Source organism: Pantherophis guttatus, chromosome 9, assembly GCF_059756535.1.
Source record: "Pantherophis guttatus breed Tessera chromosome 9, ASM5975653v1, whole genome shotgun sequence".
NCBI classification, from domain to species: domain Eukaryota; kingdom Metazoa; phylum Chordata; class Lepidosauria; order Squamata; family Colubridae; genus Pantherophis; species Pantherophis guttatus.
Window position 1 is genome coordinate 23,629,405 of NC_142071.1, and position 23,255 is coordinate 23,652,659.

At 42.0% G+C, this 23,255-nt stretch overlaps 1 protein-coding gene and 1 non-coding gene across 4 annotated transcripts in view; both read left to right on the plus strand.

Annotated features, from left to right (window-relative positions):
• Positions 1 to 23,255, plus strand: part of NTM (neurotrimin) — a 1,048,866-nt gene that overhangs the window by 429,219 nt on the left and 596,392 nt on the right. The window lies entirely within an intron of this gene.
• LOC117668260 (U6 spliceosomal RNA) lies at positions 4,748 to 4,854 on the plus strand. The gene has a single exon (XR_004592234.2). It is a non-coding gene; the product is annotated as a U6 spliceosomal RNA (small nuclear RNA).

Consider the following 23,255-nt stretch of genomic DNA (forward strand, 5'->3'; position numbering starts at 1 on the left):
TATGTCAAGATCATCCAATATTAGATTTATGTTGCTAGATGACTATCCTCTATTTTTTTTCCCCTCCTTGTGCTGGTTCTCAAACACATCCAAATTGCAAATGAGATTGAAAGTATTTTGCCTTGCGGCCATCTCTGCTGGTAATTAATAAGGCTAGTGATGAACGACATTAATTGTGTAGATGACTGTGACTGTGAAATACTACTATTACAATTACGGAAGCTATTATTATTATTACAGCAAATCACTGATTTTGTTCTCCTCCCAGCAAAAGGCAAGGGGTGGAAATACGATCCTGCAGGAGAATAATCTGGCCCATGAGGTTTCCCACCTTAATAGCTGAGAATGTTTCCGTCTAACTAGCTCAAACTCTAATTAGAGCAGGATGGAATTTATTCAACTGCGTTTGACATTTGAGAAATGGCAGAACAATAATCAGAAATATTAAAAAAAAAAAAAAATTAAGGACATGGTGTAATTGTCCACTGAAGGCTGTGCTAGGGCTATAAGCTTTTAATGCATAGTCAGGGTTCCAAGTAACACCCCCAATGAAAGAAAACACTAGGCTTGAGTTTCCTCAAAGTTCCCTTTTATTAGAGATGTCATATTGGCACATCTGTGAAAACCCGAATCTGAAAGCTTCCAGGTTTTCCCCACCCAAAGGAAAGTCCCAAGTCCCTGTCCAGCACCCACATGTCCATCACGTGGTCCAATCCAAGCACCATCCCAGCTGGAGACGCCTCTCAGTTCCAGCCCTCCAGGTGCAGGGCAAGATGTCCTTGACTCTATAGCGAATATCATCAATACCGTTGTTAGGAAATGATCATTTACTTGTTGGGTTGGCAATATATAAAACCTCAATATAGCTTTAAGACTGTATTGCATCATACTGTGTCCTGATTGGTTAGCTCTTTAGCCAATGTCCTTAAGAGGAAGTAAGTAAGTAAGTAAGCTTTTTATTGCGGTCAGAGACCAAATTTAAAAAACACATAGAAGGGGAGTATATTTTACAAATATAGATAGATCATGTGATGGTACACCATCTACTGCCTCAGATACAATCTGTACTGTCAATACTAGTGATCCTCTGCCGTAGGGGTTACCCATCTCTTCCCCCATTTTTTTTTCAGCCACGACTGCAGCAAAAATTTTTGCCACCTTTGGAGTTATATTGGGGTCTGTGTCCTGGAGTAGGAAATAAAGGCTGAACAGATCAGGTGAACCAGAGAATCTCTGGGAAATAGGAGAAATGAATCTTGATCTTATGTCTCGGTAGTGGGGACATACGAATGTAATGTGGAACAGAGATTCCGGGGATCGGCCATCACATGTACAATAGATGGATTTTACTCCCCCCGAGAGCCTACTGTCGAGGACATTCCTTAAGAGGAAGCTTGAAACTTTGGTTAGTTTCTCTCTGCTACTCTTTGCTTCTCTCTGCTGATCATTATTTCTCTCTGCTGACCATTATTGCTCCTTGCTGATCGTTATTGCTCTTTGCTACTGTTTGTAACTGTTTATTGTATATGACTACAACGACTGGTAAGAAAACTTTGTTATTGGAATATCCCTGGACTATTGTTTTACTATCTACTGCTTTATCTGTGTATGACCTGGACTGTTAATTGGACGGTGCCTTATTACTATTTCCTAAAAGTAAACACAACTCAGTGTATCTCTGTGTTGGCTGTGCTTATTCGTAACTGCTCTCAGTCGCTTTCATGTGCACACCCTTGCTACTCTAGGGTTGCTCTGCGAATTCCTCAACAACCATTGATGTATAACATCTCTTATTGATTACAAAAATGATCTGTTACAATAGGCCAATCAATTAGGTTCACATCAAGAGTACCGCTGTCGATGTTATTGGGTTTTATGATGCAATGTTCAAAGAATCAAAAGGCTATCGCGGGAATTATATGGCCTTAACAGAAGACAGTTGGTACACTTAAAAAGAAAAAGAAAAAAAAAGAGGTTAGATTTCAAGAACAGATGGTCCTGTAATAAAGTTGGCTCTCATTCATTGGTACTTTTTTAGCTTAAAAATCAGGAGCATTGCAACGGTAGCTAACTTACATCAGCAAAGCTCTGGCATTAAAGAGGTTTAAAATCCCTTACTTTCAACTCTGTGACTTTAGTTTTTTTTAAAAAAAATCTGTCTGTGGTTCATTGTTGATGTGTGATATGTCAACTAGTGCATATTTAATATTTATATGCATTGAGTTATATTGCTATGCTCTTATGACAAGATAACATCCTGTGTCTTTAAAACAGTCAAGGTACAGTAGTGGCCAAAATTGTGGAAACCTTTTGGGAAAAGTTTATTTTTGAGGTTTGATGGCTAATAACACCACTTTTTTTGGAGTTTCAAGGTAATCATGTTCCACTGCTGGAATGGCCTGGGAATAGCCCAGACCTTAACCCAATTGAAAAACTATGGAGCCAACTAAAGAAACTTGTTAGTCAGAAGCGACCCAGCAATAAAACCCAGTTAATAGAAGCAATCCTTCAATTTTGGTTTCACATTATAACAGCTGCAGAACTAAAAGAACTAAAAGTTCACTCCATGGGAAGACGTTGTAAGGCCGTCATTCATGCTAAAGGTTACCCAACTAAGTATTAACTGATGTGGTGATCATTTTTGTAATATCTCGTTTTTTCTACGTGTTTCATTTTTCTCCTTTATTCTGTAACTGCTATTCTAATAACAAATCCTTCCTAAAAGTTATTGCATTACATACTTGATTAAATTATCTTTCCATTGATATATAATTTTATGGTACTCCTCCTCCAAAAAGTGGTGTTATTAGCTAGTTTTAGAAAATACGCTTTTCCCAAAAGGTTTCCACAATTTTGGCCACTACTGTATCTCAAGATGGTACTAGCAGCTCTGGCATCTTCCCTGCTCACTTTTTCCAGCCTCTCCATCCAAATGGGGGCTTTTTGATCAAATGGATTTAGCAGAACTAAGTTCAATTAAATTTGAACAGTCTTTCTTAGAGCTGAAAATATGCACTTCGCTCATGCGCGATCAGAATTCCCACGCAGATGTAACTTGTGTCTCCTTAGGCTCTTTTTTAGATGTTCAGCTGGATACAGCTTTAAGGACAGGAAGCATGATTTAAAATTTTCCCACTGCCATGTTATTAAAGAGCTTATTCTTGATTTCCTAACCTTCTGGACTTTGTATGTCAGGCAGCAATCTGCCATTCCACCCTAGACTGACATTTTTAAACATCGCCCATCTAGCAAAATGAAAGCCCACAAGTTTTTCTCTTGTGGAAATTAGTTTTCTCCTTTGGAAAGTATATTGTTCCAGTTGCAATTCTCTATACTAGCATCACAAATAAAAAAATAAAGGAAGGAAGGAAGGAAGGAAGGAAGGAAGGAAGGAAGGAAGGAAGGAAGGAAGGAAGGAGCAGGGTATAAACTGCATTAATAGTAGGATAAAGACTCCTTTGACTGCTGAAGAGTGTCTCACCAATAATAATACACTTGTAATTTGGCACTTTCTGAAATTCTAGATTTCTTTTCAAGAGGAATGTATATTTTGAACTAAAGGATGTCTTTGGAAGATAATGTTTCCTATGTCAAATTTGTCAGAGTCTGTTGCAACACACACAATCAGAAAAGTCAGCAGGATTCAAAACTTCTTTATATACATAACAATACATAAAGCATGTATACAATACCCTTGTAGGGTTTTCCACATTGTAGAGAAGAGAAATAGCAAGTACAAACACAGCACAAAATGTGTTGTGACCTAGGCTCACTTAGTCATTACAAGACACAATTTAGTCTTAAACAAACCTATGCTATTATAACAGCTGGGAATTACTTCATTCCCACCTTAGTCCAAATTAATTCCAAAACAAGTCCTTCAGAAAAAGTCCTTTGGGATAATCACCAACCTTTATCTTCTTTGGCACCCTGCCAAAGGCCTTTCTTGGCAAAGCCCCACAAAGTTCAGAAATAAGAGACACTGACTGGAAAACAGATTTAGCAACGTTGCTTTCCTACAAAGTGCCCAAGAGCCGTTGCTGCTCTTTTAAGTTTTATGGGAGGGGCCAATCGTCTCCTGGCCTTACTCCCAAGTTGTCCTTTTTGCTTTAACTGCTCTTGCCTTCTGTTCTGGCAGCTCTGCACATGCGTGCACTAGGAACAGGCTCCTCCTGTTCCTCTGCCTCTCTGCTGTCTGACTCTGGAGGCTTCAGAGTCCGCGCATCACTCCAAGATGGCCCTGGCCCCATCTCTGCCTCCAATCCAGAATCCTCATCCGGGCCTTTCCCAGACTCCAGGACTGGCCCATGGTCCTCCCCAGCCTCCTCACTGTCTGAATTCCACTGCTAGCTCCGCAGGCTGCTGGCGGACCACAACAAAATGAAAGCACAAAATGGAGAAGGCAAAAAATGGAGGAGAGAGAAGCTATTGCCTTCAAGCTTATATACAGAACAGTTAAGCCACACCCAGGCTCCAAACTGTCTCTTATGGCCCCATACAACAAATACTAAGTTTCAGTTACCAAACAGTCCCCAATGGCTGACCTATTGCTATCCCTATTCCAGTTCATGAATATACTGACAAAATATTTGAAAATTAATATGGCTTCATAGATCAAAGGTGCTTTTTTCCAAGAAGCAACTGGAGTTTCTGGGTTTTTTTTCTTTGAAGACGTTTCTCTTCTCATCCAAGAAGCTTCTTCAGCTCGTCTTCAAAGAAAAAAATTGGAACGTCTTCAAAAACCAACTTCTTCAAAGAAAAAGCACATATACTAAAATTGGAACGATACAGAGAAGATTAGCATGGCCCCTGCGCAAGGATGATACGCAAATTCGTGAAGCGTTCCATATTTTTAAAAAATATGGTGGATTACTCAGAAGATTTTTAAGAAAAAGATAAGTTTTACTCCACAGTTATTCTTGTTGGGTATTATTAGAGACTGTACTGTTAGAGAAACTAAATTGATGTTAAATTTAAGAACTGCAGCAAGACTTTTGGTGGCGCAATATTGGAAGAAGGAAAACCTACCTACCATAGAAGAATGGACATTAAAAGTATCCAATTTAGCGGAAATGGCAAAAATTTCTGCATATTTGAAAGATCAATCACAAGAAAGTTATATTTTGGAATGGAGAAGCTGGATTGACTACATACAAAGTAAATATGGGACTAAAAAGTTTCAAATAGCATATGAATGAATAAAAGTATTTAAGAAAGTATTTAAATACTGTTAAAAGTATTTAAAAGTATTTATCATTTATGTCAGAGTGGCAATCAGCCCTGTTACCTTCCTGGGGTAATTGCCTGAGTTAGAGTTGGATCGTGGCATTTTCCTTGTGTATACCTTTTGCAAGAAAATAAACCCAAAGATATATTTTCTAAGAAAAACTCATTTATTTGTTATAAAGAAAATAAAACATCTCACTAGCCTAATTAGTTACATCTTGGCAAAGCTTTCCCAGCCACATCTCCTGGCCGGAGAACAAAGAAAGTTAGAAGAAAGTGAAGGAATGTAGACATGCGCAGTTAACTTACTGATAAGAACTTGGCAAGCTACGGTAAGTCTGAAAGTTCAAAAATAAGAGCTCATCTGGTAAATACAAAAACGCAGTGACAATTTAGTTATGCAAAAGGGGAGTTAAAGTGTGAAAGGGTGGAAAAAGTGTTTATAGACAGTTAACATATGTTTATTTTTTATTTTTTTTAATTTGATTTATATGCCGCCCTTCTCCGGAGACTCAGGGCGGCTTACAATGCGTTAAGCAATAGCCTTCATCCTTTTGTATATTTATACAAAGTCAGCTTATTGTCCCCACAATCCGGGTCCTCAGTTTACCTACCTTAGAAAGGATGGAACACTGAGTCAACAACCTTATCTAAGATCGTTAGATGAAATACCCTGTACTTTGCTCTGGGAAGTTGAGCGGGGGAGGGAGGAGGGAGAGGTAATGTGGGGGATGCTAGGGTTTAATTTTGTGTAAAATGTAAAATAAAACTATTTTAACAAGAAGAAAAACCAACTTCTTCAAGGAAAAAAACAGAAAGTTGCCTCTTGAAATAAGCACCTTTGGGACAACCACATGCCCTGGATGACTTAGAGTCTCCATAGATCAAGTGAGAACAAGAAGCAATGGACGAAAACTGAACAAAGAGAGAAGCAACCTAGAACTAAGGAGAAATTTGCTGACAGTGAGAACAATGGAACAATGGAACAACTTGCCTCCAGAAATTGTGGATGCTCCAACACTGGAAGCTTTTAAGAATGGACTGGACCACCATTTATATAAAATGGTTTAGGGTCTCCTGCTTGAGCAGAAGGTTGGACTAGAAGACCTCCAAGTTCCCCTTCCAACTCTGATATTCTGTATTCTGTAGAACTTAACGGTTGCTAGAATTTAGATACCCTTTCTCTGTAGGAATATATGAGCAGTTAAAGATCTTGTTTGCTTCAATGTTTATTTTAATGTGAATGATTCTTGATTTCCCCCCCCTTTTTTTTTTAACTCTCCTTTGACTGTTGGTTCTTTTTTTTAAAATACAAAAAGCATGGGAGATTTTGTAAAAATATATATATATATTTATAATGTCTTATAACATATGGATGCTTTCTCTCTGCCTTTCGGTAATTTATGTTACATCGTAAATTGCCCAAGAATATTTTAATGCAAATCACTCTGCTTTCATTCTTTAACCATCAATTGCCCTGATGCTGACTTTCTAAATGTAAATTGCCTTGATGTAAGCTTCTTCTTTTTTTTATTTTGGAGAAAAAAAGAAAGAAGAGCTATAACACTGTCACTGTTTGGGGGAAACTTTCAGTAGTGAGAAAAACTTTAGAGGTCTTTGATGCTAGTGTTCCCTTTACAGAGGGAAGCAAAATAACCAGATTCATTTAATTGCAAAATTCCTATCTTATGGCCTGTCCTCGATAGGGTAGGCTTGGCTACAGAGATCAGCTATTGACTCCAATGGATCCCAATTATCCACAGTAATGTAATCAGCTTTCCAGTATTTTAAATTGACAGGGGACTAGTTAAATTCACAGGGACGTGGTGGCTCAGCGGCTAAGATGCTGAGCTTGTCGATCGAAAGGTCGGCAGTTCAGCGGTTCGAATCCCTAGTGCCGCGTAATGGGGTGAACTCCCGTTCCTTGTCCCAGCTTCTGCCAACCGAGCAGTTCGAAAGCACGTAAAAAAATGCAAGTAGAAAAATAGGGACCATCTTTGGTGGGAAGGTAACAGTGTTCCGTGAGCCTTTGGTGTTTAGTCATGCTGGCCACATGACCACGGAGACGTCTTCGGACAGCGCTGGCTCTTCAGCTTTGAAACAGAGATGAGTACCGCCCCCTAAAGTCGGGAACAACTAACACATACGTGCGAGGGAAACCTTTACCTTTATTATTTTAAATTGAAGCTTTTCTGAATCTTAGGAGGCCTGGTCTCCATAGGAGACTAATTGAGTCAAGCCATCGAAATTGCCACAATGACAGACATTCACTTAGCAAAAGGGCAGACATAAACCTTTCTCAGATCTCCTGGGATATGTCCCAGATGGAACCTATAGTTTGTTTCTGAATTTTTATGCATTTATTTGGGTTCCTTGGAGTCAGGGTTGGCTCCTGGTGACTGCCTGGACTCTTCCTTGCAGTTCTCCAAAACATACACTTTGGAAAATGTCTATGGAGATTCTCAGTCATCTAGGTCATGGTTGTCCTAAAAGTTCTTTTTCAGGAGGCAGATGGACTTTCTGGTTTTTCTTTGAAGATGTTTTGCTTCTCATCCAAGAAGCTGAAGAAGGTAATAGGAAGGATGAGAAGCGAAACATCTTCAAAGAAAAGAAAAAAAACCCCAGAAAGTCCAGTTGCCTTTTGAAAAAGCACCTTTGGAATATATTCTGCCACTTAAATGCAAGCATTTTGAAGTCTCCTAGGTGTTCATTAGGATGTTAGGATCCTAGGACGTTATAGAGCATTGCACACCAGAACAACTAGACACAAGGACAGTTTTTTCCTGCATGCTAAACAACTAACTCCCACAACACTGTTAAACTATTTACTAAGACTGTATTACTATGATTCTTCTCATCCTTCCTATTACCTATCTTCTCCTTCTTGAGACTATAACCTTGTTGCTTGTATCTTTACGGTTTATATTGTTTTATTTAGTTTCCTAGTATGATTTGATTGCTTACTTAATATCCTCTGACTATCGCTAAGTGTTGTATCTTATGATTCTTGATAAATGTATTTTTTATGTACACTGAGAGCTTATGCACCGAAGACAAATTCTTTGTGTGTCCAATCACACTTGGCCAATAAAGAATTCTATTCTGTTCTGTTCTGTTCTGTTCTGTTCTGTTCTGTTCTGTTCCGTTCCGTTCCGTTCCGTTCCGTTCCGTTCCATTCCATTCCACTCCACTCCACTCCACTCCATTCATAGTCCTATTCTATTCTATTCTATTCTATTCTATTCTATTCTATTCTATTCTATTCTATTCTATTCTATTCTATTCTATTCTATTCCATTCCATTCCATTCCATTCATAGTCCTATTCTATTCTATTCTATTCTATTCTATTCTATTCTATTCTATTCTATTCTATTCTATTCTATTCCATTCCATTCCATTCCATTCCATTCCATTCCATTCCATTCCATTCCATTCATTATTCCATTCCATTCCATTCCATTCCATTCATTATTCCATTCCATTCCATTCAAGTCCATTCCATTCCATTCAAGTCCATTCCACTCCACTCCACTCCACTCCGTTTCCAGAGCAGATGCCTTCTCATGACTTTCTACTCATGTAGAGAAGAGGCATCAACATTTTCCATTTTTGTGTCTAGAAGGCTACAAGTGACCAACTTGCCAGGGAATCATCCTATTGCAGGGAACCAGGCGACAGAAATGTGCTGAGTGAGCAGATGCAAGTACAATTGTGAAGTCCTTGGTGCTCTCTGAGCGTAGTTATTTTCTATCAGACATTTCGTTAGCTGGCTAGAATGAAGAAGATGCAGTACAGCTGTAGTACATATCTTCATGACGTATGCGAAGTTGCAGTGCAGTGCCTTGAAGATGCTAGTTAGCGGAGTAAGGAAACATCTGCATGAAAGCAACTAAGCTCAGAGATCAGCAAGGACTCCACCGTTCAACCCTGAGCTACGGATATTCTCCTTTTATTGGTACAAATTAAATCCTACGTTCTTAAACATTTTCCGTTCCCTTTTTCCCTCCAACCTATAGGGTAAGCAATCTTTTATCAAGGCCACATGAGTTGCACAATGAGTGGGAATAGAGCCAGAAATGGATAAAGCCATAATCTTTCTGAGCCTTCTTATTTTATTCAGTAACTTTATTCAGTTTGGAATTTTAAAAGAAAATACTTTTCATCAGAAAGGAAGGAAGGAAGGAAGGAAGGAAGGAAGGAAGGAAGGAAGGAAGGAAGGAAGGAAGGAAGAAGAAAGATTAAGAAAGAAAGAAAGAAAGAAAGAAAGAAAGAAAGAAAGAAAGAAAGAAAGAAAGAAAGAACAACTCTAGGCTTTACAGAAAGGCTGGGTGTCTAAAATGTTCCCTTGCAGTTGAAAGTAGAACTAGAGAACTGACATTGTGCATTATTTCACTGTCTCAGATTAGGGGTCCAATCCAAATTTAGCAACTTTAAGACTTGTGGACTTCAACTCCCAGAATTCTTCAGCCAGCCGTACTGGCTACGGAATTCTGGGAGTTGAAGTCCACGAGTCTTAGAGTTCCAAGTTTGGAGACCCCTGTTCTACATCAGAACTTACAACTGAAAGGCAGAAGATATAACCCCATTCTATTCTACATCCTCTCAGATCTCTCTCTCTCTCTCTCTCTTGATATTTATCTGCAAAGTTAGGGAAGCAAAGTGGGGAAGGCCCCAGGGGTGGGCTGCTGGGGGTTTGGAGGAGTTCGGGAAAACCTCTAACTAAGATTTTGTGCAGTTTGGAGAACCCCCAAATCCCACTCTTGGCTGGCCCCACCCACCCCACCCTGCCCCTCCCCCACGTGGCCCGTTTTGGATGCAGGTAAGTGCTGGGTGCGCACAGAGGCTCAGAGAGGGTGAAAAACAGGCCTGTCGGAAGTTCAGGAAGGCCAGAAACAGGCCCGTTTCCAGCCTCCAGAGGGCCTCTGGTGCCTGGGGAGGCCATTTTCGCCCTACTAGAGGCTGGAGGAAAGCCTCCAGAGCCCGGGGAGGGCTAAAACACCCGCTCTGTCATATTGCAGGAGGACAACTAGGCCACGCCCACCATGGCCACGCCCACCCAGCAACCGGGCAGAGAACCCCTTGCTAAAACTTTTGAAGCCCACCCCTGGAAGGCTTTATTCATCTCTTGACGATTTTCTCTCTTTCTTTCCCTCCTCCCAATTCTCAGTCTCAAGATGCAGAAGTCAGTGCATACAACGGCTTATAGCATCGCTGCATATTCCAGGTTTGTGCTGATTGTGTTACTTGCAGAGGGCAAAATAGCATTTGAGTGAACATTTGACTGCCCCTGCCTTAACCAAAGATAACTCTAATATTTCAAAGAGGGGAAAGTTCATCAAAGGGCCTTAATGAATAGGATTATTCTGAGACAGTGGGCAAAACTGGCAGGGATCTAAGCCCTTTTTCCAAGGTTTCACCATGGAGCGGTCTCGTTGAAGTCAACAGGATTACTCCCTCTCGATGATCTGAGTCTCCTTTTGAAAAAGCCGTAGAGTCTTTTTGAAATGTGTAATAAATCCCATTGAGGCAAATGTGATTTATAAGCCCAAGAGGTACTTGAGATTAGTTGTTTCTCTTCTTTCAATCAATCAAATCAGTACTTGCTTCCTCCCACATTTGTGACATCACCTTGGACTTCCGTTAAGCGCTATCATTCTCTAGCATCAATTTATTGACTCTGAAACAGGCTGGGAATGAATGCTTTTGAGTTTATCCCATAATAATATTCTTTCCGGTGACATTTACCCTGCCAGGCTGATTTCTTCCTTGCATTTTCATCTCTCTGAGAAGCTCCATTTGGCAGATTGGTGAATTAACTTAGTTCATCCTTAAAAATAATCTTGCGAAGAGGTTTCAGGCAGGGAGATTAGGGCTGGTCCAGTAAACTTCATTACTAAGGAGACTTTGGTTCAGCCTGAGGTCTCCTGGTTTTAATCTAACATGCTAGCTGCTAAGGTTGCCCATACCTTGCTTGCCTTCAGACTAAGTCGCTTGGAAATCCTTCAAAGGAGCGCAGAATGCATCTGCAGAAAAACAGCGAGGAGAGCAGGACGTGCTAATGTCATGATTCCTACACAAATAGGATGAACAGTGAGGCCCTTTCATTTTACAGATTAAAAGAGTTGGAAGGGACCTTGTAGGTCATCTAGTCCAACCCCTCACCTAAGCAGGAGACCCTACACCCTTTCTGACAAATGACAGCCCAATCTCTTCTTGAAAGCTTCCAGTGATGAAGCTCCCACAACTTCTGAAGGCAACTTCTGTTCCATTGGTGGATTGTTCTCACTGTCAGAAAATTTCTCCTTATTTCCAGGTTGAATCTCTCCTTGGTCAGTTTCCATCCATTATTCCCTGTCTGGCCTTTGGGTGCTTTGGAAAACAGCTTGAACCTCCATCGTCTCTGTGGCAGCCCCTCAAATATTGGAAGACTGCTATCCTGTCTCCCCTGGTCCTTCTCTTCCCTAGACTAGCCTAAGCTAGGGTAGGGATGGGAGAGTGGAGGTGCCCTACTACTTACCTTTGGATAGTTGTAGCCAGGCCTCGCACATCTCAGCCCATTTCTTCTGCAGCCATTAAAGCTTTGCTGAAGGCCTCTGTAGCTGATAACAGAGCTCTGATATGGGCAGAGTCCAATAGGGGAGACCGGGCCATATGAAAAAGAAATAAGATATGTAATTATTCACATATTGACAGCAGCACGAATCGTTTTCGCTCAAAACTGGAAAAACAATGATATACCATCAGAGGACAAGGTGATTAGTAAAATTAGGGAATGTGCGGAAATGGACAAGCTCACAAAGGAGATGCAAGAAAAAACTGAAACAGATTACTACTTAGTTTGGGACAAATGGTATAAATGGTTGGAGGAGAAAAGGGAAAAAAGATACGGAAATAAATGAGAAGATATAAATTGTGGAAAGGAAATTAGGTACCAGTTTATGTTAATTGTAAATTGAATATTTAGATTAAGAGAATACATATAGATGATATACTAGGAATATATGTATAAAGGATATATTAAAATAAGAAAGAGAAAATATATAAATATAAATATAGATTACTGATGCGAAATGTTGAAAAGAAGATGTAAAGATGGATCTTTGTTTATTTGTTTGTGTGTTTTGTTGTTGTTTGCTTGTTTGTTCGTATTAAAAAAAATGTTTAATAAAAAAAATAAAAAAATAAAAAAGCTACCGGTTCCTCTGAACCGGTATTTCCGATGATCAGCTGTGCCGCACGGTTTAGCTTGAATCGTGCGGCACAGCTGATTCCCCCCCTCACTGTTCTACTTGCCTTCCCAAGCCTCCTTTTGGTGTGGCACTGTGTATGTGCATGCACAGCACGAATGCAAGGCCAGCAGATTTCAGCACTGGGGAGATCTTTGGCTTTTCAGATATCACCAAGCTATTATAGCCAGTCTCGTTTGCCCTTGGCCATGTTAGGAGTCTCCAGGAGTTATTATTTGACAATATTAGGAATGTCACTTGTTTGAAACCTTGTTTGCTCCAAGCAACATTAAAGCAACTTTAAGGTCTCTAGATAACAGGAGGATGAGTCGCGAGCAATATTAGGAACCGGAGAAAGTTGGTAGAGAGAGTGAGTTTTTTTTCTTGTCTATTCACTTGCCCTCTGCAAGTCTACGCCGTCCTTTTCTTCTTTTATTTATTTCGCTGGTCATCTCGTTTCATAAGATAGAAGCTGCTTCAGCTCTTGCTAGCGATCCTCATTTTTTATTTGATTTGGCTTCCAGAGCCCAACAAAGAGCATCAAACATTGTTTTAGTCCTACCCTTAGGAGGAGGGAAAGGGAGAAGATTAATAGAGTTATGGTTCCGCTGAGTTGGTATACGTGTGAGTGTGCATACATGAGTGAGTAAATGCAGCCAGCTCCTCCGTTAAAACAATTTTTTTCCCCCTCCTGGAATTAAATAAGGAAATACTTTCCAATGTTTTCCAATGTTGCGAAGAACGTTCACTGTAGGCTGTGAAAAATATATATATATATATCTGACAGAAATATTAATCCTCTCTCTGGCAAGCCAGAATTCTGGAGGCTGCAAAATCTTTCATCACTTCCTCACCCACTCACCCTCCTTATTTATTTTCAGTTGTTAAATGCTTTCCTTTTGATCTCCCAATTAATTTCTGGATGGAAAAAAGAAATATATGTGTGTGCAAGGAGTTCAGCTGGCATTGTCTCCCAGCTAGGCTTTAATTATAGACTATTTGAACTAAATTCTCACCCTCTCTCCATTTGCACTAAGTTCAGCCTTGTATTTATTCCTCCTTGCGTGGCCTTGGAGGCTGCAGAAAGCCAGAGTTTGCTAATTTAAAGGAATGGTGTTGTCAATCCAGAATCCTGGCACATTTTATTTTGACTGCAATCCTGTGGCTCTGAAATCAATGGGAGCTTAATTACCATAATTACCTGCAAGGAAGATAATCCTTAATTAAAGATGATGTTCCTACATTTACCCCAAAGAAGAATAAATAGGGGGGAAAGGGAGGGAGGAGGAGGAAGGGGATGATGATGAAGAAGGAGGTGTGAAAAATACTAGTAGAGTGGAGACCATTCAAGGGTGATGATTGTTGTGGAGGAGGAGGAGGAAGGAGGAGGAGGAACGAGGAGGAAAGAGGAGGAAGGAGGAGGAGGAAGAGAAAGAGGAGCAGGAAAAGGAGGAGGAGGAAGGAGCCGGAAGAAGGAGGAGGAGGAAGAGGAACAGGAAAAGGAGGAGGAGGAAGGAGCCAGAAGAAGGAGGAGGAAGAAGAAGGAGGAACGAGGAGGAAGAGGAAGGAGGAGGAGGTAGAGGAAGGAGGAGGAGGTAGAGGAAGGAGGAGGAGGAAGAGGAGCAGGAAAAGGAGGAGGAGGAAGGAGCCAGAAGAAGGAGGAGGAGAAAGAAGGAGGAATGAGGAGGAAGAGGAAGGAGGAGGAGGAAGAGGAAGGAGGAGGAGGTAGAGGAAGGAGGAAGAGGAGCAGGAAAAGGAGGAGGAGGAAGGAGCCGGAAGAAGGAGGAGGAGGAGGAAGGAGGAACGAGGAGGAAGAGGAAGGAGGAGGAGGTAGAGGAAGGAGGAAGAGGAACAGGAAAAGGAGGAGGAGGAAGGAGCCTGAAGAAGGAGGAGGAAGAAGGAGGAAGGAGGAGGAAGAGGATGGAGGATGAGGAAGAGGAAGGAGGAGGAGGTAGAGGAAGGAGGAGGAGGAGCAGGAAAAGGAGGAAGAAGAAGGAGCCGGAAGAAGGAGGAGGAGGAAGGAAGAATGAGGAGGAAGAGGAAGGAGGAGGAGGAAGAGGAGCAGGAAAAGGAGGAGGAGGAAGGAGCCTGAAGAAGGAGGAGGAGGAAAGAGAAGGAGGAGAGAGGAAGAGGAAGGAGGAAGAGGAAGGAGGAAGAAGAAGGAGAAGGAAGAAGGAAGAAAATGAGGAAGAAGGAGGAGGAGAGAGAGGGAAGAGGAGGAAGAAGGACGAGGAGGAAGAAAAAGGAGGAGAGAGAAGTAGGAGGAAGAGCAAGAGGAAGGAGGAGGAAATAGACAAAAAGGAATTTGTGTGCCAGTCAGCTTCCACATTTTGCTGGAAATGTTGTGTCCCCAATAAATATTAACAACTCAGTAAGCCTATCTATATGTATACGGCATATTTATGTTTACAAAAGCCACAATTCCAGACACAGCAAGATGACAACAAATATTAATTAGCATTCATTCAATTAATGCTGTGGTACATAACCGATCCGATTTGGAATTGTGTCAATCATTCCTTCCCATACCTGCAAACCTCTCCCGCGGTCTAAATATGCCGGTGTGGGCATATACGCCTTTCTGTAAGAGTGAGTGGGTGGTGTATGCACATATACACACATTGCCCCCTTTGCTTCTAGTAGAAACAAGAGTGGGGGGAAAAAACAGGGGGAGAAACCGAGATTGTGATGGCTGATGATTTGTGTATTTATTTGCTAGAGTTATTTATATTTTCCCTTTCAGGATAAGTCTGCCCAAAGCAGCTTACAAGCAATATAAACATGGTAAATGAACTACAATGAATATTATTAAACACAAATAAATAGCATTTTCCCATCCTTCCCACGGGGGTTTTTAGTGATAAGCTGTTCTAGGGATGAGTTGCAACTTCCAGGCACCTTCTCCAGGGAAGGGTATTTTGGTGGTAATAGCTCTGCAAAGACTGGGGGGCTGGAAGGGGACAGAGAGAATAATGTCATTGGTGAAGTGAAACCTTAATTAATTGCAGGTTAATGGGAGGGAGTTTAGTATTTTTCTAATAATCAGTGCCATGGGGCATTGCTCGGGGCAATTAGAGCCCGTCGCCCTACCTGGCGGTAAGCGAGTTTGTGTGCATATTTGCTCAAGGGAGACAAATTGCTGTCACCGAGTCTAAAAAGGCAAGTTCTGCTGAGATGCTGTATTTTTTTAAAAAACGTTCACAGTCAACTGATTAATTAATTACTTAAGAGAAGGCGTTTAATTAAGCAACTTTTAACTAGCTGAATGGCTTAGGTCAGTGCTTTGGGAAGTTTGGGCTGTTCTTAAGGGCCAAGATGATGTTTAAAAAATGTTTGGGATTGGGATGGTGGAGGAATCCTAGTTCCAGTCTATTTTTAGCCCTGTCATTTTGGACCAGTCACATTTTACTGGTCTCACCGCCTTCACGGGGCTGCGGTTGTAGTGTTGTGCAGATGAAGAGAGAATCCATATAATTCACCTTGAGCTCCTGGAAGAAGTTGGGATATTGGATAGCATTGGATTAGATTGGACTGGATGGGATGGGATGGGATGGGATGGGAAGAGGAGAGGAGAGGAGAGGAGAGGAGAGGAGAGGAGAGGAGAGGAGAGGAGAGGAGAGGAGAGGAGAGAAGGAATGGAATGGAATGGAATGGAATGGAATGGAATGGAATGGAATGGAATGGAATGGAATAATGATAGGATAGGATAGGATAGGATAGGATAGGATAGGATAGGATAGGATAGGATAGGATAGGATGAGAAGGGAAGGGAAGGGAAGGGAAGGGAAGGGAGGAAGAGAAAAGAGAAGAGAAGAGAAGAGAAGAGAAGAGAAGAGAAGAGAAGAGAGATGGAATGGAATGGAATAAGAATAGGATAGGATAGGATAGGATAGGATAGGATAGGATAGGATAGGATAGGATAGGATAGGATAGGATAGGATAGGATAGGATAGGATAGGATGAGAAGGGAAGGGAAGGGAAGGGAAGGGGAGAAGAGAAGAGAAGAGAAGAGAAGAGAAGAGAAGAGAAGAGAAGAGAAGAGAGATGGAATGGAATGGAATAAGAATAGGATAGGATAGGATAGGATAGGATAGGATAGGATAGGATAGGATAGGATAGGATAGGATGAGAAGGGAAGGGAAGGGAAGGGAAGGGAAGGGAGGAAGAGAAAAGAGAAGAGAAGAGAAGAGAAGAGAAGAGAAGAGAAGAGAAGAGAAGAGAAGAGAAGAGAAGAGAAGAGAAGAGAGATGGAATGGAATGGAATAAGAATAGGATAGGATAGGATAGGATAGGATAGGATAGGATAGGATAGGATGAGAAGGGAAGGGAAGGGAAGGGAAGGGAAGGGGAGAAGAGAAGAGAAGAGAAGAGAAGAGAAGAGAAGAGAAGAGAAGAGAAGAGAAGAGAAGAGAAGAGAAGAGAGATGGAATGGAATGGAATAAGAATAGGATAGGATAGGATAGGATAGGATAGGATAGGATAGGATAGGATAGGATAGGATAGGATAGGATAGGATAGGATAGGATAGGATAGGATTTATTTGGCCAAGTGTGATTAGACACACAAGGAATTTGTTTCCAGTGCAGAAGCTCTCAGTGTACACACAAAGCAACAGAGTAATAATAATCATAATAATGATACCAATAAGAAGGTGTAATAAAGAAAATGAAAAGGATAATTAATAATAATAATAATAATAATAATAATAATAATAATAATAATAATAATACAGCTATACAATATGGGTAAATATACACAGATATAAGACATAATATTCTAATGTGTGTCTGTGTGTATTATAATATTATATAATATAATATTCTTAAGCAAAAGCAGCTCCGTTGCACAGATGTGCATAACTTTGTCTTATTCTCATCAATAAATCTGGTTAAGAAAGAGTTGAGAGAATTTGCTTGAGTTGAGATGGACTCCAAGAATTTGATTCAAAGAGTACATATGCTTTTAAATATTTAATAAATACTATTTCTATATCTGTAGATACAGTACATAGGTGTGCATGCATATGTGTTTGTGTAGATTAATGCAAGGACAAAAGCATACAAAATAAGAGATTTGTATAGTGACCTTGTAGGTCATCTAGTCCAACCCCCACCCAAGCAGGAGACCCTACACCATTTCTGACAGATGGTAGTCTAGTCTCTTCTTGAAAGCCTCCAGTGATGAAGCTCCCATGACTTCCAAAGGCAACTTCTGTTCCATTGGTTGGTTGTTCTCACTGTTGGAAAATTCCTTCTTATTTCCAGGTTGAATCTCTCCTTGATCAGTTTCCATCCATTATTCCTTGTCTGACCTTCAGGTGCTTTGGAGAATAGCTTGACCCCCTCCTCTCTGTGGCAGCCATTATTGGAATATTGGAAGGCTGCTATCATGTCTCCCCTGGTCCTTCTCTTCCCTAGACCAGCCAGGCCCAGTTCCTGCAACCATTCATTGTATGTTTTAGTCTCCAGTCCCCTAATCATCCTGGTTGCTCTTTTCTGCACTTTTTCTAGAGTCTCCGCATCATTTTTATAGTGTGGTGACCAAAACTGGATGCAGTATTCTAGGCGTGGTCTTACTAAGGCTTTCTAGAGTGGTATTAGTACTTCCTTTGATCTTGATTGTATCCCTCTGTTAATGCAATTTAGGATTGCATTGGCTTTTTTGGCTGCCACAGCACACTCTTTGCTCATATTTAATTGGTGTGTCCCTTGGTAGTAACCCTGCTATTGGCCCTTTCAGTTGGGGGCAAGCCTGAAGAATGACAGTCTTTAGCTCAGGCACTGCCTCCATCTAATTTCTTATTTGTTTGTTTTTAATGTTTCATTCCTGTAAATTGCCAAGAGTCTCAGGACTGCAGTGGGTAACAAATCCAATTAAATACACAAAATGCGAATGAGAGATATTTAAAAACAAACATCTAACAGGAATTACTTTCACCTTTTCTGGAAACGTAAGTGCGAACCCCCCGAAAACTCTTCCAAAGGTTGACCCCGATTTGCCATTTTACCTTTAAAGAAGAGGAGAAATAATTAAACACATTGAGAATATACCTATAAACAGGAAGTCACAAATTAAACGTAATTCTAACTACATTTAAAATTGAGTGAAATTATATATATTTTAGGCCACGGAGGTTGATTTAAGACATCAGGTTCAACACTGTTCAGAGGGAAATGCAAAGAAAAGCATCCTCACCAGATGGCCAATCAACCTCAGGGTGAAAATATTTAGTATATAAGATTCATATTTTCTTTAAATGCACTTAATTTGCGGAGGTTCAGTTCTTAATGTACCATTGAAAGACGGTGCTTCAATAGTAAAACATGTGAAGAACTGTTGCAGGAATTGGGTGTGTCTAGTCGAGTGAAAAGAAGGACTAGGGGTGACATGATAGCAGTATTCCAATATTTGAGGGGCTACCACAAAGAAGAGGGGGTCAACCTATTCACCAAAGCACCAGAAGGCAAGACAAGAAACCATGGATGGAAGAGAAGCAACTTAGAACTCCGGAGAAATTTCCTGACAGTGAGATCTATGGATCAGTGGAATGCCTTATTTATTTATTTATTTGTTTGTTTGTTTAAATTTCTATACCGCCCTTCTCCAATATAGGACTCAGGGCGGTGAACAGCCAAAGTAAAAACAAGACATACAAAATCTAAAAAACTGTTTAAAATAATTAAATATTTGGCCGTAATTAAAAAATTCCAATTTAAAATCAGTTTAAAATTTAACTCAAGCCAGCCCAGCTAGCTGAAATAAATGGGTTTTCAGGGCCCGATGAAAAATCCGGAGGTCTGTTATTGTACATATCTCTGGGGGGAGGTTGTTCCAGAGGGTGGGCGCCGCCACAGAGAAGGCTCTCCCCCTGGGGGTCACCAGCCGACATTGTCTGGCGGACGGCACCCTGAGGAGGCCCACTCTGTGTGAGCGTACTGGCCGGTGGGAGGCTATTGGTGGCAGAAGGCGGTCTCGTAAATACCCCGGCCCTGAGCCATGGAGCGCTTTAAAGGTGGTCACCAACACCTTGAAGCGCACCCGGAAGACCACCAGGAGCCAGTGCAGCTCGTGCAGGAGAGGTGTCACATGGGAGCGCCTCGTCGCCCCCATAATCCCCTGCGCGGCCGCGTTCTGGACCAGCTGGAGCCTCTGGGTGCACCCCAGGGGGAGCCCCATGTAGAGAGCCTTGCCTCCAGAAGTTGTGGGTGCTTTATCACAGGAGGCTTTTAAGAAGAGACTGGAGAGCCCCTTGTCTGAAAGGATCTCCCGCTTGAGCAGGAGTTTGGACTAGAATGGGTGTCAGCAACCTATGGCTCTGGAGCCATATGCGACTCATTGGTCCCTCTGCTGTGGCTTCCTGTTGGGTGATCCCACCACTGGCTGGCCCCGCCCCTCACCCTCCCCTCCCAGTCACCTGACTTCACCTGGCCTGAGAAGGTAAGGGCAATGGCGAGGGATGGAGAAGCAGCCAGGGCAGAGACAGAGAGATAGAGAGAGAGATACAGAGAGAGGAGGAGAGGGGGGAGGGAGGGAGGGAGAGATGTCAAAAGGGTTTTGTGGTTCCCGGTGTTTTTTAACAACTGGTTCTCTGCCCTAATGACCAGCTGGGTAGATGTGACTAAAGGGGTCATGTGACTGCTGGAAGTGAGTGACGTCAAGTTGGCCATGCCCACCGAGGTTTTGTGGCTCCCGGTGTTTTCTTTTCTGTGGGAAATGGTCCAAATGGCTCTTTGAGTGTTTAAGGTTGCGAACCCTTGGATTAGAAGACTTCCAAAGTCCCTTCCAACTCTATGGTTCCATATTCTGTATTTTGCCCCGGTCATGACTCCATTCATCAAAATGGACATGGGTGATGGTTAAAAGTCAATGACAAACCCAAGTTTGATGATCTGTGTCATTTATATAAAAAAAATAATAATCCCGAGAGTCATAAACATTTGCCAGAAAAACACATCAGTCTTGTCTTTGCAAAGGAGATAGATATCAGCGGAAACACTGATTAGGCCAAGTACACCAAGTTGAGGGCCGATCCATCTTCAAGAAGATCCATCACTTGGACTCACTTTTCCTTCTTCTCTAGACATGTCTCTTCTCTCCCCTCCCCCCCCTTGGCCTTTTCTCCCTCTCCGCCTTTCTTTCTGCCATCCATAAAGTGATGCAGCTCTTCTGGCAGTGAAGCCGGCTGCGAAAAGGTGTTAAAAGTAATAGTTTATTGACCCTGGTGGAGGCAGCTGAAATGAAGGGCAGGCACACAGCTCTCAGCAAAACATAATCCAGGCAAAAGAGGCTAGATTATGTCTGAATCCTTTCCACGACCTTTGGGGAAAACGGCAGGAGGTTGGGAAGAAAAGAAAGTAAGTTTGGAGCCAAGAAGGATGTTTAAATCTTCTTGGCTCAGGTTGGCATTGGCAAGTCTATATTCTGGCCTTGAGGTAAAGCTTTGTAAGGCAACAGAAGTCTGTTTTGAGAGAAATTCTGCCCGGTTTATATAGTATATGCAGGATAAAGGGAGGGGGAAAAAAATCAGAGTTGGGAAGGGATGGAAAAGGAGTCCACAGTGTGTTCTCCGTTGTTCTAACACATCCAGGAAAACAAACAAACAAAAAATATGTGCAGAAACTGAATTTGAAATTGTAAAATTGTCTGTTCACTTTGGCCTTCTCCAATTTGGTATCGTTCAGGGGTGAATTCCAGCAGGTTCTGACAGGTTCTGGAGAACCGGTAGCGGAAATATTGAGCAGTTCGGAGAACCGGCAAATACCACCTCTGGCTGGGCCCAGAGTGGGGTGGGAATGGAGATTTTGCAGTATCCTTCCCCTGCAGTGGGGAGGGAATGGGGATTTTGCAGGATCCTTCCCCTGAAGTTGGGTGGGAATGGAGATTTTGCAATATCCTTCCCCCAGGATTGGGGATGGAATGGGGATTTTGCAGTATCCTTCCCCTGCCACGCCCACCAAGCCACGCCCACAGAACCGGTAGTAAAAAAATTGGATTTCACCACTGGTACCATTCAATCTATTCAACCAATGCTTCAGTTGTTTCTATGGAAATTCTCAGTCATCCAGGCCATGGTTGTCCCAAAAATAGTTTTTCAAAAGGCAACTGGACTTTGTTTTTCCTCGAAGATGTTTTGCTTCTCATCCAAGAACCTTCTTCAGTTCGTTAGTTGTCTCATCCCACATGGTGTCCATGCTGACTGAGGGCGTCCAATACGTGCTGAGAACATTTGATCGAGGAAGGCAGGTGTAAGCAAGAAATCTGAAAGGAACTATTCTCTACGCCTCCCCGTCTTTCTTTCTCACCAGAAAGAATATTTTCCGCAGTCTTCTACCGTGCTTCCCAGTCCTCCATTATTTGGCTTAAAAAAAAAAAAACTCAATTCTTTTCAGATTTGTAGAATAAAAATTCTGCCTTTCTTGAACTCATGACAGAATTAAGGATGTATATTGGCCCCCTGTATGTGCTTGGATGTATGAATAGGAGATAGAAGTTGCATGGGTGGATGGATAATAAATTCATATTCAATTTCCATATGTTTGCTGACCCACACACATATACACATATGGACACATAAACACATATCTATACATATACATACATATACATATACTTTGTCAAGCACTGGGAAAATCAGGAGATTCAGGCAGTTCAAATGAGCATAAATATAAAGATTTATTGCAATCTTAATCTCCCTACAAGAGTCTGAACAAAGAACAGTCAAGGGAAATTAGGGGAGTTAACAATAGAAATGAGTTCAAGGTCTGCAGGACTTAACGTATTTTTCAGAGTATAAGACGCACCTTTTTCCCCAAAAAAGGGGGGTGAAAATCTGGGTGCGTCTTATATTCCAAATGTAGCCCTGCCCAGCTTCTCAAACAGAGGTTTCAGAGGCTGAAAAAAGCCTCTGAAAGAAACTTCAGAAAAAAAGCCTCCAAACAGAGCTTCAGAAAAAAAAAACCCTTTTTTTTTCCTGAAGCTCTGTTTCGGAGGCTTTCAGAGGCAGGAAAAAAAGTTTTTTCTCAAACAGAGTTTCAGAAGTTTCAGAGGCTGAAAAAAAAGCAAAAAAAAAAAAAAAAAAGCAAGGCGCCGAGCTCACAACCAACGAACCTGTTGCTAAAATTCACCTCTGGGAACAGCTGATTGGGGGTATTCCGGGAGGCCGATCCACCCACCAATCAGCTTTTTTCTTATTTTCCTTCCCCAAAACTAAGGTGCATCTTATACCCCCCAAAAATATGGTAAATCTCTTGTGGGTGTGCAGAGACTCATAACTGATGATGCGTTTGACCCCTCCCTACATACTTTATATCTATACCAGTGGTGGGATTCAGTCGGTTTGCACAGGTTCGGTAGAACCGGTAGCTAACTTTTTGTGCAGTTCAGCAAACTGGCTGAATAGCATACCTCGCCCTGCCTCGCCCTCCCCTCCCAGCCACTCCTCGCCTCACCGCTCACCTGGGCCACCTGGCCATTCGCCCGGCTTGGTGGCAGGGTGAGTAGCTGGGTGTGACAAGGAGTGGCTGGGTGGGGCGAGGCAGGGCCGGGCCAGGCATGGCAAGGAGAGGCTGGGTGAGGTGAGGTGCCCCTCGATGTGAGTGATGTCAAGTTACCACCAATAGCCTCCCACAGGCCAGTACGCTCCCATAGAGAGGGGCTCCTCCGGGTGCCGTCGGCCAAACAATGTCAACTGGCGGCCCCTAGGGGGAGAGCCTTCTCTGTGGGGGCACCTACGATCTGGAATGAGCTCCCCCCGGACATACGGAGGATCCCGGATCTGCGCACCTTCCGTCACGCGCTTAAG